This window comes from Suncus etruscus, chromosome 14, assembly GCF_024139225.1.
Source record: "Suncus etruscus isolate mSunEtr1 chromosome 14, mSunEtr1.pri.cur, whole genome shotgun sequence".
In the NCBI taxonomy this organism is placed as follows: Eukaryota; Metazoa; Chordata; class Mammalia; order Eulipotyphla; family Soricidae; genus Suncus; species Suncus etruscus.
The window spans coordinates 56,010,034-56,022,147 of NC_064861.1; the positions used below are offsets into that span (position 1 = coordinate 56,010,034).

Sequence of the window (12,114 nt, forward strand, 5' to 3'; positions counted from 1 at the left end):
GATGCAGAACTGTTACAGTGATTATAGCATGGCTCTCAGGAGACTCTTAGAGGTAAGGGCTTAAGTATTGAATCTTTACATCTTCTCTTTCACTTTATCCAACAGGTTGTAAGTGTTTACCAATATTTCTAGGCACAAAGATCACTGCAACAACCTTTCTGACAAATTGCATCTTTTCCCTCCCAATAATGAATACTGCTTTTAAAGCTGGTGGATAACAATGCAAACAATGCATTTTGGACTGTATCCTGAGATGAATAAATTATAGGGATTAGAAGAATTACCACTGAGCAGAGAACTGTTTGGATAGTTGCACATTCTTGTAGTCACTGATGGTTGAATGTGTTTATTTCATTTCCAAAGCTGCATTAAGTTAGTGCTAACTTGTTTCTTGGGATGTCAGAAAATTAGCTCATTAATTCAAATTTGTGAGTCTGATATTAATCACTCCAAATGAAATACTGGACAACATCTAATATAGTAAAATTGTTACTTGTACATGTACTGTAAATAACTGTGCTGTTGTCTCTACCCGAAATCTACCTATGAAGCATGACAGTCAATGTGATGTCAAACAGACTTATCATAAAATAGGTGGAACAATATTCTCTGATTTATGAAATCTGAAGAATGTAATGATGACACCTGATATATTTGTTTGAGCAATTACGTGCCTTTTAACTTTACAATTATACTTAGAGGAAAAAAAACTTCTTGGGGCCAAAGAGATAGTACAGTGGACAGTACATTTGCCTGGCATGCACCCAGCCTGGATTCAACCACCATCACCAACTTTTGTCCCTGAGCCCTGCCAAACATGATCACTGAGTGTAGAGCCTTAAGTACTGCTAGGTATGCCACTCCCAAAACAAAACAAGACAAAAAAACTCCCTTATTTTTGAGAAAGGGATGCCATCACTTTGTCATTGATCACCTTAACAAGAAAGAAAGAAGAATTTAAACACTTCTGGTTAGTCATCGACTTAGCAATGTGTCAAACATGAGTTGTATAGAAAGTAGGCATTGCATAAAGGCTGTTCAGGGCATACACTCAATTACCTTAAATTTTCAATTCTTCATTTTTTTAGATAGAACATATTCTTATATTTTAGGTGCTGTAGTTTTGTTAAGGATCCTGAAAGTGTCTTGTAATTGTGACATTTATGAACTTGAGTGACAATATACTGACAACAACAAGAAAAAAAAACAAACAGAACAAAATATAATTTATCAGACAGGCATTATGATGATGGACACTACAATAAAATAACCCTGATAGAGATCATAGTTTCACCCTTTATTCATTAGATAACATTGAGGAAGTTACCTAGAACTTTTTAAAACTCAACTTTCTATTATTTCTAAAGCACTGATACTTAGACTTGTTTTGATTATTAATAATGCATTACCCATCTCTTAGTGTAGTGTTAATCCCTAGTAAATGTTCAATAAAGGTTAGTCATCATCCTTAATATTGTTGTTATTTGTACCAAGGTCTCTAGCATTTATTCATGACATCAACTTTAATAAGTGCAATGACTTTGATATTACCCAAACAGGGCCCTAGCCTCATCAGATTAGATGGAATGCAATTATATTTGCTATATTTAAACACCTAGCATACTTGCCTTGACATTTAAGTGTAGAGAGATGCTCTGGTGTTTATGTTTTATATAAAAAAGGAAAGAACAAAAGTATGGAAGGAGAAGCTATAAAATACACAGAAAAATTTTACATGGAGAGCCTACATGTCCACATTTTTCACAGAAGGAGAATTTGATTTTTTGAAGGGACAGTTACAAAAAATATAGAAGGAAAGACAATGATTTTCGAGCATCCCTGCCTTCCTTTTCCCAGTCCCCACCTTCTGAACCCCAAAGACCTCTATTCATTTTCCATAGATGCTGGTGTAACTGTTTTTTACCATCTAGACTATTTCCAGTATTTCATCTGAAAAATAATTATCACAAAATTATAAATATTAATGCTTAATCTAACTCTCTGATATTCCAAGAACATACATCTCCACTCACTCACCTTTGGAGTATGTGAATCATGTGAAAAAGGAAAAGAAAGAAATGATGGGTACTTGGAGGTAAAAAAAAGTCACCGTAAATGTATTTCTTTATATTTTAAAAGTGTATTCAATGACTAGAACACCTAGAAAAAATTCCATTCTTAATATTTGTATAAAAAGCATTTCAGTTTTTCTGGTAAGTGTTCCTTTGTTGTTTGATTAAGCCACCAAAACAAAAGATGCAATAATTAAGCTTACCTGAAATAAAGCACTGCAATTACGTTCCATAACACATCTCAGAAGTTTGGTCTAAACATTATCCCTGTAATGAATGCTTTATCCATGATTTATTTTAGCCAGGAACTTTGCTAGACATGCAATTTCTTGAATTTACTGAACCAGAACGTTGGGATTGGTTGGGACCTAGGAATCTATATTGCAAACAGTCTTCCAGTTGATTGTGATGCAGATACAGGTCTGAAAATCATGGTCACAGATTCCTCACTGTACTTTACTAGAAATATTTGTATTATCAAGCTCCCATTAAGTTTAACACATGATGTATGAAGAAATGTGATGAAAAGAGTACATCTTCAATATCCTATGAATTAGATGTAGTTAAGACTGGGAAGATAGTACAAGGATTGGGTGTTTACTTTGTATGAAATCCACTGCATTTTGATCCTTACTACTACATTTTTCCCAAAACATTGTAGAGAATGATCTCCAGCACTATGGAATGAAGCTTGAACATCCATCTACCCCTAATATATACTCATTTTAAACAGACTGAAGTTTGTTCATGATTTAATAAAAATCTAAATACCTTATTATTAAAAACAAAAACAATAATAGATTTATTTAGGGCACTGAATCTCACCAACTATATGGCAAATTAAAACCAATATGGGGCCAGAGAGATAGCATGGAGGTAGGGCATTTGCCTTGCATGCAGAAAAATGGTGGTTCAAATCTCAGCATTCCATATGGTCCCCCGAGCCTGCCAGGATTGATTTCCGAGCATAGAGCCAGGAATAACCCCCGAGCGCACCCTGAGCGCTGCAGGGTGTGAACCAAAAACCAAAAAAAAAAAAAAAAAAAAAAAAACCAAAAAACAAACAAACAAAAAAAAAAACACACACACACAAAAAAAATAGATGCATGCTCCACTGTAAACTACTCCGACCTAATTCATTTTTTAAAGTGTTTGGACAACTAGTTTATGCAACCAAAATAAAATTTTCTGGAGGTCATAGATGTTAGGAATATGTAGATAGCATTTAGCTTAAAGACTTTCTTCTCTTATCATAACCTTTCTTTAGATAATTAAAAATACAAATTGGATTATTTATTATGCATTAATTTCAAGGGAAGTTAGAAGTAATACATGAATGAATCTATTAGAGTTATTAGGAAATGTGTTTCAAAGCTGTGCTTGGATTTTTATGAAAACAGATTCTTGTGTTTCTTGAGATTACAGATTTAAAATCAAATTGTCTTATTAAGTCATAAAACCCAAATCTAAAATTTGAGGTCATATCATAATTCTAACTTTTAAAATAAATTATTACTTTTGTAAATAACAGACACCAAATTAGATTTTTATTAGGGCTTTATTAAAATTTGCTTTAGATTATATCAACTCAAGTTGTAATATTGACTCATCATTTATATTTCAAAAGAAAACACTTAGCAATATATATAATTCTGATGATCTGATACAACCATAACAATCATAAAATCTGTTAGAACATTTCCCAATAAATTCCTATAGATTGTTTCTTGTCAAGCTTGACACTATATGATGAGTAGGTTCCTTCCCCTTCTGTTATTAAAAGAATGTCTAACACAAGATAACTCTTTTTAAAAGTATTTTGTAAATGAATAAATGACAACATAAATTATGTCAGGCATATTGTAGCATCATCATTTAATTCTCACATACCCTTGAGCAATAGTTATAAAGAGACTTATTAGAACACTAATGATTTAAAGAAAGATCTGATCTTGGGTATAAGAAACTACCAGCATCCTCATATGTAAAATATTAAGCTGTCTCCAAATCTTGCTGGCATTCATGTGTTCAGTATATGCATGTCACTTATACTGGGACTTAAAGTCTCAGTATTTATTTCAAAGAACCATAAGGATAGGTTTATCTTTATCTATCTTCAGTGGAGGACAGATCTCCTCAGGTGCTTACAAGCCCAGACTCTCAACCTGATGGTACCAGTTCGATGGGACAAACTGGGATACAATACTCAGATTGCTGATAGTTACAAGGGATCTTGCCATGCAAGAGATCAAACATACAGTCTTGTCAATGCAAGGAACAACAAAATAAAGAGTTAAAAAATTATAGTTCATCCCGAGTCCACATGGAAAAAGTTAGACAATAGTAATAATCTTAATTCTAAAGCTTCTAGAATATACCTCTATTCCCTAAGATGACAATAATGAAAATAAAAACAGTATCTACAATCTCTTTCTTTAGTAAAGCTTAATTTTGATTCTTTGGGAAATCTTTCTATAGTGATATTAAGGTGGTGGACAGGGTCTAAATAGAAGAGTGGCGGTCAAATGTGGTGGATAGCATTAGTTTTGTGTTTCCCTACTTATTTTGTATATTAGTATTGTTAATTTAATTTTAAAAAATACTAACTTTCATAGAGCAACAATTTTCAAGAGAAAAAATAGGAATGTGCATCATGTGACTTTCAGCTCTCTCAGTTCAAAGTTGAAACTGTATAAAATGATTTAAAAGACACTTTGAAGGAGGGGAATTCTATAGTATTTTATATTTTTTCCTCCCCTATAGCTTTTATTGTTATGGTTCCCACAAATGAAGAAAAGAAAACAAAATTGATTAAGAATAACTCCCTAGAGGCCTGATGAATTTTACAGTGGATAAGGCCTTTGCCTAGTACATGGCCAACCTAGGTTGGATTCCTGGCATTTTATATTCTCCCAAACCTGCCAAGAGGAATTTCTGACTGCAGAGCTAGAAGCAACCCTGAGTGTCACAGGGGCCAAATAAAAAAAAAGCAACACCCTAAAACAGATGTTATTTTTTAAATAGGACTTGATATGCAAAATATATTAAGTTAAAATGAAATATAAGAATTTCAGAACTTCTATTAAGATTCACATAATGACCCAATTATCCTCAATTATGTGACATAGGCACAGTTTATTACAGAATAGTGGTTGAATTTTTTAATATGTAATCTTCAAACAAATCCAATCTTTTAGTAAACTCTTAGTAGATTTCCCCACCTAAGTGATTTTCCCTACCATATTTTATTTGACAGGGATATAACCTCACCTTTTAAAAGTATTTAATGGTCATTCAGAGCATGTAAGTTAACAACTTGACCTATAAATGATGAAACAGGATAAGATCTTTATGTTTTATTTAGACATTGAGTCCTTCATCATCCTGTAGACATTTGGGACCTGGTCTTTCATAAATCTGTCGTGGAACTTCTCAAATTTTCCACATTTTCTGCATTATTTTTCATACTTTTTCTTTATGAAAACTTAAGTTGTGGTAAAAGTGCCCAAAGCAAAATTCTTGAAGACTGAATTTATACAAAGTGTGGTGCTTTCAATTTCTTCAGCCTCTTATTTTAGTTAGATGAAGTCAACAGATATATCCCATGTGCAACATGTACACCTCTGAAATGGTTAATAGTTTTTAAAGTACTCCTTCGCTTGCTGTACTTTGAAATCCTCATTATTGTTTGCTAGAGCTTAGAAAAAAAGAGAGTCAACTCCTTTTTGTAGTCTTACCTCTCTCCATCTTCTACAATATGATTTCACAGGAATAGCTCCTGATACATTCTTAACATTATAGACATTACTTCTTGGGCTGAAATGTTTCCTATTCTTTCTTTTTTATCCTGGAGCAAGATGTTCACACCTGAGTTCCATTTGCCACTATTTCTATGGTTTTCTCTGAAGGAAATTGGAAAGGTTTTATGATCAGCTATGTTTGGTAAATGCCAGGGACCAGAATATAGCCCCTAGGTGAGTCATATATATTTAAAAATGCAATAAATCTAACAGTTAAACAAAACAAACAGAAAAGGTCATGTTGTTTCAGTTGTTTAATTCAGTGCTTCACAATCATGTGAGGAAAAAGTACACACACATATCTGCATGCTTGCGCATACCAATATCCTAAATGTATATTGAAATGAATACCCTCTACATTTTTCTCAGGCAATTGTTTTAAAAATGACATCTTTAGAAGCTTCACCTCTCAGGGTGACATGATAGCACAGCATTAAGGTGTTTACCTTGCACACAGTTGACTTGGATTCAATCCCCGGCATCCCATATGGTCCCCAGAGCCTTCTGGAAGTAATTTCTGAGAGCAGAGCCAGGAGTAACCCCAGAGTTCTGCTGGGCATGGCCCAAAAAACAAAAATAAAACAAACAAACAAAAAAGTTTCATCTCATTCCATCTCATACAGAAGAAACGTTCTGTATGTATGAAGGTATTGTGTCTATGGGACTTAGAGTTTATAGCAGAACTTGCATTTGATTCTCTGCTCTTCCAATAAAATACCAGTTTCTGTTGGTCCCAGATCTTACCCAGTTATTGTTTCTAGAATATATGCTAGGTATAAAACTTCTTTCTATTTAGAAATAATTCCACTTCCAAGAAAAACATATTTATCATCTTTTTTAAATGGAATCAGTCATATGCACTGGTATGCCTCACATCCACCCTAAATTCTTATTCAATTACTATATTTTGAAAATAAAACTGAATGCATTAAAGTATAATAACCTGAAAGTTAAAAACACTCCTTTACATATTTTCTCTGTGCATTATTAATCTCATTTAATTTAGGGATTAGAATAAAACACGTAGAATTTGGAATCACACAAAACATATTCAGACAACACATACTACAAGCAATATTTCAGCAAAAATTGATAGGATGATTTCCTGTAAGTTGGCTCCAGTGGATCTGAAAAAAAGTTATGTTAACCTACACATTCACATGGGAATTAATGAAGTACAGATCTTTCATTCTCACTTGACAAACCAAACATTGCTAAATTATCAAAGGCAGAGTTATCCCAAACAGGGAACTCAATAAAAACTCTCATAAAAATTGGTTTAAGACTTATATACGGGGGCAACAAATGTAGTTCAAGTGGTAAAATCTGCAAGTGTGATACCTTTGGAGAGATGGTAAGGTGGGTAGAACATCTACCTTCTATGCAGCTGAGTGGGGTTCAATTTCTGTCATCCATATGACAGGGGTCTCAAACTCAATTTACCTGGGGGCCGCAGGAGGCAAAGACGGGGTGAGGCAGGGCTGCATAAGGGATTTCGCTTATCAAATATTCACAATAAAAATAGCATTAGTAAGAAAAAAATCGCAAAAAGTCGCATTAAACATTTGTATACCCCGAACGGAACTGCTTGGGGTATACGAATGTTTAATGCGATTTTTTTCTTACTAATGCAATTTTTATTGCGATTATTCGGTAAGCGAATAATCGCGAATACTGCGATATTTGAAGGCCGGCCGCGGGCCACAAAATGTTGTATGGAGGGCCTCAAATGGCCTGCAGGCCACGAGTTTGAGACCCTGCCATATGATTTCTTGTGCACCTCCAGGACTGATCTCTAAAAACTGCTGCCTATGGCCCAGAGGCAATTTAAAAAATGTTGATTCCCAGTTAGATTACTTGAATTTCAAATTATTTTGCTGTATATATGTATTTTTACTTTGGCTTTTCCCTTTGGGGGTGGGGGGCTTTTGGGTCACACTTGGCGGTACTCGAGTTACTCCTGGTTCTACGTTCAGAAATCTCTCCTGGCAGGCTTGGGGGACCATATGGGTTTCCAGGATTGAATCCAGGTCCTTTCCTGGGTTAGCCTCATGCAAGGCAAATGCCCTCATGCAAAGCAAATGCTGTGCTATCTCTAGGGTCCCTACTTTTATTTTCATTCTGTCAATGTTGTGCTAGAGAAATACAATTCCTATTAATGACTCTCCTGAAATGTATTTGATTACATATTATTTCTTCAAACTCTGTTTTATGTACCTCACTAATTTACCCTCCTTACTCCACCCCAAATAAAATGAAAGCCGCATTTTATATATTTGGTTGAGACCATCAATTTCATTTGTTTTAAAATCAATTCTTTCCCCCTCTTGTGTATGCAGATAGATCCTGAAAGATGCCTGCTGGCAGAAAAGTTAAAATTAAATCTTCCATATTTATTGTTTCATGAGTGTGATAAAATACCATAATTTCATTTCATTTTTCCCATTATTAAAAGAAAAGTCAACAGAAAATAAAAATTAAATAAATAAAGCAGTAACTCATTCATTGCCAGCCTTGATCAAAGGGAAGGATTTTTTTTTAACATATTTAGTTTTTACTTATTTTTCACAACTTCTGTAGAATACTTTTAGATGAAATGTGTTATTGGTCACAGGAATTCATTTATTTTTATTTGAAAGAAGCTTATTTTTTTCCTTCAGGATATTGTTCTCATGTCTACTTTTTTTTTTTGAAGTTGAATCATATCCAGAAGTTGCTCAGGGAATATTACAAGATCTGTGCTCACAGGTTGTTAATTAGGGTGATCCAGATACCACCCAAGATTAAACCAAGTCAGCTACATGGCAGGCAAGAACCTTAACCCCTGTACTTTGTCACCTGACCCACTCATTTCTACTAAGTAACACATAGAAAATGGGATTTTTATTTCCCTGCAAAGCACAGTGATATCTAGAAGGTCAGGAGTATGGACACCTTCAAGAATAGACTCATACACTCATTTTTGCTACAGTTGTGGATGCAGGTGAGGTTCATACTCTTGTTTAACCTGGAAGTTTATATTTGTCTAAGTTGTAGGTACGTTTCCAAATGTCCAAAGCAGTGATGGTTGTATACTAGGTATTTCTATATATTATTTCATTCATGTAAAAAAGCATATAGCTTTCAGAATCATTCCTCCCTTCCTTCTCTACTATAATATAAGACAAACTGCCATTAAATTTGTTAATTTATGTTCATCTAATGTTCTTCCTGTTTAAATGTGTGCAAATACATTTTACTGAAAGGTGAAAAATTTCATGTCACATCTCATTCTTGCTTTCTGCATTATTTTTGGACTTTTTACTAGGCTTACTATCCTATCAAGAATGGCTTTAACTCTTCAACCAAACCAGGGCTTTCTTCCTTATGTAACATGCACTTGCTTATTCTGTAAGTGACAAGTCTCTGGCCTTTCCTTTCTGTATGCCTAGTCCAACACCTCCACTTCTTTTTTATTCAGCCTAGATAAAACTCATTTAAAAAATAACTTTTGGGGAAACACTATTTGGAATTGATCTTTGTGGAAATTTAGGTTTTCCTCTGTCTACTTGTATTAATTATTCCTTCAACCTAGTGATCAAAATTCAAATTACATTATTTATTCATCCTACTTAAAAAAATAATCCCTCTTTCTCATTAAGTTCCATTAGAAAGAACACATTTTTAGTTCTTTTCAAATTGTTTACTGAGGTCAGACTAGAATACTTAGCATCTTGTAGATGCAAAATAAATATCACTTAATAAGTAAATGAATGATTTTTTTATCCAAAGAGGAGCATGTGCACTCTGTATCTGAGTAAAACAACTGTTTCCATGGTAATATCTGAGAAACTAATTATATGAAGTATTTGTCATTGCTGAATAAAATGAATTAGGACCATGGTTCTAAAATGTGAATACATATCACATGTCAAGCACTGGCTGCATGCAGATATTGACATGTAGGAAGGAATACCTGTGATAGTTCTCTGATAATCAAATTATATATTAATAAGTATTTGACAGAGAAAATAAGATTAAACAATATAAATCAAAGTATTTTTTCTGACACAGACATAAATTTGGTGTCAAAAAGATGCCAATTTTAACTTATATAGATAGTATAAAAGCTTAAAATATTCTTCACTAGCTTTATTTATAGTAATAGGGTAAATTTTATTCTGAAAAGGGGGTTGAAGTACAGCAATCTGTCATCTAACTCTCAAAAGATAAGTGATCTCAGGGCCAGAGAGTTGGCGCAGCAGTAAGGGCGTTTGCCTTGCATGCGGCTGACCCAGGATGGAGCTTGGTTTGATCCCTGGCGTCCCGTAAATCCCCAAGCCAGGAGCGATTTCTGAGAACATAGCCAGGAGTAACCCTGAGAGTCACTGGATGTGGCCCAAAAACCGAAAACCCTAAAACACACACACACACACACACACACACACACACACACACACACACACACACACACACCTACCTACAAAAGATAAGTGATCTCAAAACTAAAGAGGATTTGAATCACTAAAATACAATAATTTCTATTCAGCCACTGTGTTTTCAGTCACCTGAAGAAATTTTCTTGATTTGGATGTGTGATGAGCAAGAGTTTAAAAACAAAAACAAGAAAATTAAAACCTAAAATGAAATCTAAACTAAAAACCATAGAAACCAAGAAAGATCTTATTGGTGATATCAGACCAAGGACAGCTACAGGAGATCCTCTGGCCAACAATGGTCACTGAAATTCACTATTCCTTCGTAGTGGATTAAAGATCTTACCTTTTCCGCAGCTGGTGCCTATTCCTCACCTTTCCAGAAAGATATCAACTCTGTCTTATGCCCATCTGAATCATTTTCAATCATCCTTCAAAACAGAAGGATGTTTTCTGTCTTTGGTAGTGCAAATTTCCTTCTACAAACCTTTAATTCCTCTTTATTAATATAACTTCCTCATTTCTTCAGCCTCCTCTCTCCACAAGATTCCTCTTAATTCTATAACTTTAAAGTTTATTTTACATGTTTCAGAGGTAAAAATACCCCAAGGGAAAAAAAACTGATTTTTAAGTTGGTGTTTGCCACACAGTTCCCTACTACCGAGAAAAATCCTAAAATACAACTTGTGTTTGATATGTATTTATTAACCTACTGGATAAGTAAACTTTTTGGAAGTTTGAAAAATATCATAGCTACCTTCATTGTTCATCAAAGAGAAGTGAGACTATTCTGCTTTTACTGCAGACTGAGTAATCTGTACATATTGACCATCATTGAATTGGAGACTAATGATGTACATGATCTTAAAACTTCTGACTTAAATCAGTTATCTATAACTATGTGTAAAATGTGTTTGTTTTAAAGAGGGGGGAAGTAATAGTACAATATATAAGTTGCTTGTCTTGCATGTGGCTTTTCCAAGTCTTATCTCTTATACCTCATAGGTCTCCCAACCCTACCAGGAGCTATCCCTGAGTACAGAGCCAGGAGTAAGCCCTAAGCACCTATAAATGTGGCCCAAACACACAAAAGTTTAATATATATAATGAACTCACAGTTAGAAAATATCATACTACCATATCATTGTGAAAGAAAGGGAAAATAAAAAAGGAGTCAAATATAAAGGAATTTTGGTTGGTTTTGTATAATATGAACCTGACCTATTTTTTCTCAGTTGTCTTAAGGGAAAAGGTTCCAGAAGAGTGTCCTTTTGGTTCCATATCATGATGTGATAGAAAGATATGAGTTTTAATTCTATGAACCTATGACAATTTTAGCGCAGATGTAGCATGAAAAGAAAATATGTACTTAGAAAGGAGGAAAATACCTCTCTCTTTACTAAGTCTCTTAGTCTTTATTATTTAAGGTTTGCCCTTGATTATTGCTAATGATTTCCAGTTGCACCAACTCCCTGGAAGCCAATCCCCTTTCTTTTAGCCTTCCAGGCAATCCAGACTTGCCAACTTTATCTTCCCACTTTTCTCTGAGGCTGCACTTAGCACTCATCAATTGAAGAAAATTATTGAAAAAAACTAAGTTTTCTGCTAATTCAGGTCTTGACTTTTGTTTCCATGAGAGTGCGATTACCTGATAATGAATATGCTAAATTCAATGCCAGCCCATTTTTGTGTGGGTGGACATAACCAGTGGGCTACTTGGAATCAAATCCAGAACAAAGTATTTATACCCTCCAGTCCTTTGAACCATCTGCCCAGCACCAAACTAATCGCTTAGATTTGAGGTTTGGGAGGAAAGGGAAGGAAAGG

General features: G+C 34.3%; 1 protein-coding gene across 1 annotated transcript in view; it reads right to left on the bottom strand.

Moving 5' to 3' along the window:
* CDH8 (cadherin 8) overlaps window positions 1–12,114 on the bottom strand; it is a 462,580-nt gene that overhangs the window by 84,126 nt on the left and 366,340 nt on the right. The gene's annotated exons all lie outside the window — the stretch shown is intronic.